Raw genomic sequence first — 8,631 nt, forward strand, 5'->3', positions numbered from 1 at the left:
CCTAGCTTACATTATAGCACCTAAACTATAAACCTGATTTACAGTATAACACCTAAACTATAAACCTGATTTACAGTATAACACCCAAACTATAAACCTGGCTTACAGTATAGCACCTAAACTATAAACCTGGCTTACAGTATAGCACCTAAATTGTAAACCTGGCTTACAGTTTAGCACCTAAATTGTAAACCTGGCTTACAGTATAGCACCTAAATTGTAAACCTGATTTACAGTATAGCACCTAAACCATAAACCTGATTTACAGTATAGCACCTAAACTATAAACCTGATTTACAGTATAGCACCTAAATTGTAAACCTGATTTACAGTATAGCACCTAAACTATAAACCTGATTTACAGTATAGCACCTAAACTATAAACCTGATTTACAGTATAGCACCCAAACTATAAACCTGATTTACAGTATAGCACCTAAACTATAAACCTGATTTACAGTATAGCACCTAAACCATAAACCTGATTTACAGTATAGCACCTAAACTATAAACCTGATTTACAGTATAGCACCTAAACCATAAACCTGATTTACAGTATAGCACCTAAACCATAAACCTGATTTACAGTATAACACCTAAACTATAAACCTGATTTACAGTATAGCACCTAAACTATAAACCTGATTTACAGTATAGCACCCAAATTGTAAACCTGGTTTACAGTATAGCGCCTAAATTGTAAACCTGGTTGACAGTATTATGAATTCAACCATGTTCTTTTTCAGACTGAGAAGAAGGCATTTCAGTCAAAGCTATTTTTTGTATTTAGTACAGCACTTGTTGTAAAAGTGCTAATTAAGAACCATCAACCCATTATAGGCATTTACTGATTCTCTATAATGGGTGTTAATGGAAGAGTGAAAATAGTTTGTAGTGCTTATTGTTCTTATTGAAATATTTAAGAAATACAATTAATGAAGTGCTTGTATTTCTTCGACTTAACTCTGAAGGCTAGTACAATGTCAATTCTACCCCTTGATTAAGAATGTATTTTGTACTTGTAATTTGTTTTATTTCACTCTTATTGGATAAAGTTATCTTTGTAGCTATGCAATGTAGTTGCAATAATAATTTATATTCAAAACAGCGAAAGGGCGTTTTGTTTTTTGTTTGATATGTGACAAAGTTGTCTTTTCTATCCAGTCATGATTTTATTGTTCTTTCTGTTTTGCTTCCTTTTAGATTAAGATACTGTAGCTCCAGCCATTCAACATATTTGTCTGTCCCTCAGTTATGGCTCTCAAAAACACTTGAAACTCTCTTGTGAAAAGCAGCATGCCCCAGTAGTAGGGAAGGTCATGAGGTTGAAAACAAAAAAGATTGACGTCAAAGGCTAAACAATAGCACTGGTCCATTCCTGAAAGTACCGACCCCAATAATGACTTACATTTTCATAATGGAATAAGTTAATGACAATGGGCACACATCACCAATAGTTCACTGGAATCCTCCCATAAAGATGTGTTGTTGAGTACCGTTAAACACCCATGGACAAGTACAATAACGCTTTTCAGGGGTCAATTCATTACAATTTGCCAAACTCCCATGTGGACCTAAGTCATATTTTGCACGTGTTTTGGTTAGCTCTTAATAAATATTGGAAATAAAAAATTGTATTGTTGTCTTCACTTAATGCTCTTCTCTTGTTGTCTTCTCTTAATGCTCTTCTCTTGTTGTCTTCACTTAATGCTCTTCTCTTGTTGTCTTCTCTTAATGCTCTTCTCTTGTTGTCTTCTCTTAATGCTCTTCTCTTGTTGTCTTCTCTTAATGCTCTTCTCTTGTTGTCTTCTCTTAATGCTCTTCTCTTGTTGTCTTTTCTTAATGCTCTTCTCTTGTTGTCTTCTCTTAATGCTCTTCTCTTGTTGTCTTTTCTTAATGGACAGGCCCAATACAGAATGTTGTGACATTAAAGAAAAAACATATTTTTGCAACATAAAAGTTGTCATTTTGTTACTAGTTGTCATATTGTTAAAGTTGTCAAAGTTGGGTTAAATAAGCGGTTCCGACTAAATTCTGCCACCTAAAGGTGGGGGACAGTAGTGACAATTGGATAAATATCTGTTAATAATAGGCTAATCATCTGAAAGCAATTAGTTTGGGGGACAGGTCCAACAACTTACCCAGCTGTTTCAGCAGCAGCCCTGAATAGGGTTGCAAAATTCCAGGAACTTTCAATACATTCCCTGGTTTTCCAGAAATCCTGGTTGGAAGTTTACGGATTTCCTGCTTATTCCCTCCTGATTCCGGGAATCCTCCAACTGGGATTTCGGGAAAACCAGGGAATTTATTGAACGTTCCCGGAATTTTGCAACCTTAGTCCTGAAGGACAGGAGATGAAGGCAGGAGGTAATCTCGTCCCCTGCCGGCTCTCTCTCTGTCAAACCTATAAACTGACAATAACAACAAATACATTTATCAAAAACTATCAAAACCAAGGCCATCTGATAATCTGTTAGATTTAGAATACGGTATGAAAAACTGTAGATGTCTGGTGTTCCATTCAACTCACAGGGTTGAATCGTGCTCATCAAATTTGACATAGGATAACCTAGCCTATATTACACCACATACAAACATTTGATTGGTTAAATGATTGATTTTCTTGTCATTATTCAAATTTTTACGAAATTAGCTTTTGCTCCAAAGTTTGACAACGACTAGGCCTATATTTTATGCATAATTGGGGTCTTTGGAGTTGACCAGAATACATGTCTCCTGTTTCATCATGCTGTAATACAGAGCAGTGTACCAGTCTCGGGTGTACAGTATGTATGACAGCATACTTTCCTGCAGGTAAATTTGACAATTAAATGTGTAAATGAGTATGTGTGTTTTGCATACTGTATCAGTGAAGGAATGAACATTAGGCAATGTAGTATCAAACATTTTCCCTTGTGTAGTATGTATGTATGACGTGTATCCTTTTTAATTGTGCATCGATTACAATTTTTCCCTTGGAAACAATAAAGCTATTGTAAATGCAATAAAAAACTACAATAAAGTTATTTGTGATGCTGTTTGACTTCAGGCCCTGTGTCCTGCCATGACTGGAGTTTGCAGTTTCAGGGCAATCTTTGGGGGCACTCCTATTTAAACTTTAAAAGATCCAATGCAGCCGTTTTTATCTCAATATCAAATAATTTCTGGGTAACAATTAAGTACCTTACTGTGTCTGTTTTCAAATGGTCAAAAAGAAACAAAAATAGATTCTTAGCAAAGAGCAATTTCTCAAGCAAGAATTTTGCTAGGACTGTCTGGGACTGGTCTGAGTGGGGACGGAAAATCTAAAAACTAGCTGTTATTGGCAGAGAGGTTTGGAACTCTCTTATTGGTCTATTAACTAATTTACTGCCTGGTGATGTCAGGCCAAAATTCCATCCCAACAAAACAGGCAGACATTTCAGGTGGTCTTTTCAAACAGCTCTCACACTAAAAGGGCATTATGATAATTTTCACAATTTCACAGAATTATTTCAACCTCATAGTGTGGAAATACACTATATATGCAAAAGTATGTGGACACCCCTTCAAATTAGTGGATTCGGTTGTTCAGCCACACCCATTGCTGCTAGGTGTATAAAATAGAGCACACAGCCATGCAATCTCCATAGACAAACACTGGCAGTAGAATGGCCCTTACTGAAGAGCTCTGTGACTTTCAACGTGGCACCGTCATAGTCAACAAGTCAGTTCGTCAAATGTCTGCCCTGCTAGAGCTGTCCCAGTCAACTGTAGGTGCTGTTATTACGAAGTGGAAACGTCTAGGAGCAACATCGGCTCAGCCGCAAAGTGGTAGGCCACACAAGCTCACAGAATAGGACCGCCAAGTGCTGAAAAATCGTCTGTCCTGGGTTGCAACACTCACTACCGAGTTCCAAACTGCTTCTGGAAGTAATGTCAGCACAATAACTGTTCGTGAAATGGGTTTCTATGGCCGAGCAGCCGCACACAAGCCTAAGATCACCATGCGCAATGCCAAGCATCAGCTGGAGTGGTGTAAAGCTTGCCGCCATTGGACTCTGGAGCAGTGGAACGCGTTCTCTAGAGTGATGAATCACGCTTTACCATCTGGCAGTCCGACGGACGAATCTGGGTTTGGCGGATGCCAGGAGAATGCTACCTGCCCCAATGCATAGTGGCAACTGTAAAGTTTGGTAGAGGAGGAATAATGGTCTGGGGCTGTTTTTCATGGTTGGGGCTAGACCCCTTAGTTCCAGTAAAGGGACATCTTAACGCTACAGCATACAATGACATTCTAGACGATTCTGTGCTTCCAACCTTGTGGCAACAGTTTGGGGAAGTCCCTTTCCTGTTTCAGTATGACAATGCCCCCGTGCACAAAGTGAAGTCCATACTGAAATGGTTTGTCGAGATTGGTGTGGTAGAACTTGACTGGCTTGCACAGAGCCCTGATCTCAATCCCATCAAACACCTTTGGGATGAATTGGAATGCTGACTGTAAGCCAGGCCTAATCGCCCAACATCAGTGCCCAACCTCACTAATGCTCTTGTGGCTGAATGGAAGCAAGTCCCCGAAGCAATGTTCCAACATCTAGTGTAAAGCCTTCCCAGAAGAGTGGAGGCTGTTATAGCAGCAAAGGGGGGACCAACTCCATATTAATGCCCATGATTTTGGAATGAGATGTTCGACGAGCAGGTGTCCACATACTTGTGGTCATGTAGTGTATATATAAAACACAGGTAAATCACGTTTTGGATTGCACTTGGCCTTTAAAGTCTATGGGGCGGCAAACTCAAGTCATGCTGGTTTATGATAAGATACTTAGCGCCTCCCTATGGCTATATGCTGTTATTGCTTCATAAAGTCGTTTTTTGGTACACCATTTTCATTTATGATGAAAATGGTGTATGTCAGGTATAAATAAAATGCAGGTAATGTATGGCAGGTATAAATCAAACGCATTACGAGATCATGCCTGCACATTAGACCAATGAACAATGTTGCTACTGACACATCACTTTCATATTATTATGTATCATATGTGAAATGCAAACTATTTAGGAAACATTTAAATGAAAATTGGCCTACCTGCTTGCCTCTCTACTCTCCTTGTCCACCTCATGTTCTGTTTTTTTTTTAAACATATTGTCCTTTCATCGGCTGTTGCTATACTAGCTTGCTTGCATGTTTAAGCTAGCTAGTTAGCTAGTATTCAGGCCTACATTGAATTAACTTGCTCAATGCAAGATTAAACTAACTCAGTTATCTTTTAGGATATTTTAGGAGATTCATCTACCAAAATTAAATAATAAAATACTCAACAATTCACTCCAGTAAGAGCCTACTACCATGTATTGTAGATATGTGGTAGTAGAGTAGTGGCCTGAGGGCACACACTTAATGTGTTGTGAAAAGTGTTATGAATTGTAATGACATATTTTAAATTGTATTTAACTGCCTTAATATTGCTGGACCTCAGGAAGAGTAGCTGCTGCCTTGGCAACAGCTAATTTGGATCCTTAATAAATACAAATACTGCTGCTCATTATCAGACAAACTGGCGTGGGAATCGAGCCCTTCAAACTCGGCTGGAGCTGTTGGATAAATGTTTTGCAACTTTCACAGGCAAGTGAAGTGTCGCGTCTGCTGTTGGTGGCTATTGCTGTCAACAAAGAGTCCGCTTAGGCTGCACCGTGATTAGAGGCTTTTATTAATATCACACGTTTACAGCATAAGTTACAGACCCGTGGTGTCTGGAGAAGCACCTTCCCAAATGAATCTGAATGCTTCTGACTACTCCTTTGTCTAACTCCTACTTATAAACAATGGCAAAAATGGGTTGCTCCCTTTTTCGTCCAATCACCTATCCCCCCTGGGGCGTCACCCTCCAACTGCTACATTTGAACAACATTCCATAATCCTAATACACGACATTTCCCCCCTTCGAGACTAACTAAAAGTCTCGAAAACAAACAGAATAGGATTATGACCAGTAACAATTTGTCTTATTGAGTATCCTTAACATTAAACCAAAAACATTCTCCTCTAGAGTGTAAATACCTTTCTATGAAATATGAATAACTGTTTATGAAGTGTGAATACATTACTATGAAATATGAACAAATCTTTATGGAGTGTGAGAGCGAAAAACCTGTCCGGCAGCCATCTTTCCAGATATCCATCCATCAATCAAGACAGTAAAATTCTCTCACGGTCCCTCTGCTCCAGGCAACCACCTAGATACTCCAGATAAACTCATAAACCATGTAAATGCATTTGAAACTATGATGCAATTAAATACACATGTAAGCCCCTGCAAACAAAATACTATCCAAAAATGTCCACTCTAAGGCTGGTCAACCCATTGGACCCTACAGTGGACCTCTCCCTGCCTAGACTCCCTGTCCCTAAGCATCAACGAAATAAACAAAAACATCTAAGATCCTCACATGTATTCAAAAACATCAAATATCCTTCTACAAAAATTAATACCTAAGAATATGACACAAATTATGTATTACACATGCAAATATGTCTATATTTCATTGCAGACACTGGAATGTAGTCCACTACACTTCATCTCCCCGTAGTCTCGACTTCCAATGGATTGTTGATGATGGAATCGGAATCTTTCCACACCCTCTTTGTTTCATCTCCTCCAGTCATTGTCCTTTCACATTGTCCCTTCATATTGTCCTTGTTTGAGTATTTCAATCTCCACATATTCCCCCAAATGCTTCTGGAAGAAAAGAAAAGACCAAACAGTATCTTTTGCAAAACAACACTTTCAAATTAAACATCAATATCAACTAAGAATATAAAAATGATATATAAATGATGTATGAATCACATTATCCTATTCCCCCCTTTTGATTCATAAAATCATACTAAAAATCACACTAATATTGAAAAAAAATGAAAAATGATCAAATAATCAAAAAGGATATTTATCCATTAGTACTCCATCCAGACCCCCTTGTCCATCTTCATCCAGATCAGGAACAGTCAACAACGGCATCTGAGTGTTGTCTCCAGGCATCACAACACCAACCCATCTTAATATCATAGCTTTCGCAAAGGTCAGTAACAAAGTACAAAAGCAAAACATCACACACAACGCTATCAGAGCTGCAACTAAAATCTGAACCATCACTGCTCCTATTGGGCCTAACTGATCTTGCAACCAAGACTTCGCTGACCATCCAGCTCCCTCAGATCTCCCAAACGCATCCCTTATATTCTTCAACGCATCTATAACACTCGTGATATTATCGGAACTATCTGGGATCAAAGTATAACAATCATCCCCCGTCAGATTCATAGCCAAACATAAGCCACCTTGTTTTGCCAAAATATAGTCAAGAGCCATGTCATGTTTCAACAGCGTCAGTCTGTGACTTCTTTGAGTATTTGACAGAAGGTTAAACCCTCTTATTGTTTCATTCGCAAACCCCTGCAAAGTATATGTAATATTATCAATATGATCTGCCAAAAATGTTACACCATACCATGGAAAAAGACAGAGTCCCCACTTCTCTCCCAGACTTATTCTCCAATGGTAGGCTTCAAGATTATTAAATGTAGCCATGTCTCTTTTCACCCTATTTTCACCTCTAGTTTCAGATTGATCTGTGTTCGGTGCTACCCCTCTTTTAATGGTAAAAACCTCATATGGAAGCTTCAACGTCGACATGTAACAACATCCTGTCCATCCATAGGGTAAGAATATATATGCTTTATCACCACAAACCCACCAAATATCTCTAAAATTCCCAATAGTTACATTGACAGGCAAAAGCTGATCTTTCACCATCAAAGTCCTGCTCTTCTTACTACCTGGTACATAAAAAGTTACATTATATTTGTCCTCTCTAACCTTATGTTCGTGCTTATCCAAAGTCATCATATAATCATCACAATCTGATATTCCCATGAACATACCCTTTACATCATCTGTTTTATTAGAACAAAAACAACTTTTAGCCCTCACTGCTTTCACCTCAAATGCTTCAGGGTTCGCTGTTACCTGACTTTCCTTACCATCCAACAAATTCACATAGGGTAATTCATTTAACCAAGAACACCTAAAACTAGGCTTAAACAAATGTTTTGACAACGACATTACTTTATCTGTCAATGCTCGTTGCTGATACAACAGCCATCTCAACGCATAGGACTGACACACACTTGATAGCGGTTGAGCGACCGTCTCTAAAATGGAACCCCACGTCTCTGGTGCTGGAATTCTCAACAGACATGGACCCTCAAGATTCCTCACTGATCTTACAGAATGAGTTAACTGCTGGAACCAAAGATTTCTCCCTGCCCATTGATCTTTAATCTTCAAAACAGACGAATCAAATCCATATGCTTTCCATTTAGCTTCTCCTTTCCCTAACGAGCGGTATTGATCAGATGTATCTTCTGATGTTAGGTTGAATCCAAAGAACTCATCCTGTACCTCCATGATATTATCCTGTACTATTTCAGATGAACCTATATTGTTCTCTACCACTATTTGCTGAGTTATTCCTGCTACATCCTTTAATTTCAGAAAAGTTGTTGTCGGTGTCATACTTCCTACATTTGTTATTGCCGTCGTACCATTAAATCCTTCCAAAGTTACCATTAAAGTAGTTGATTTAGTT

The sequence above is a fragment of the Coregonus lavaretus genome (genome assembly GCF_964263955.1).
Source record: "Coregonus lavaretus genome assembly, chromosome: 11".
Classification (NCBI taxonomy): Eukaryota; Metazoa; Chordata; class Actinopteri; order Salmoniformes; family Salmonidae; genus Coregonus; species Coregonus lavaretus.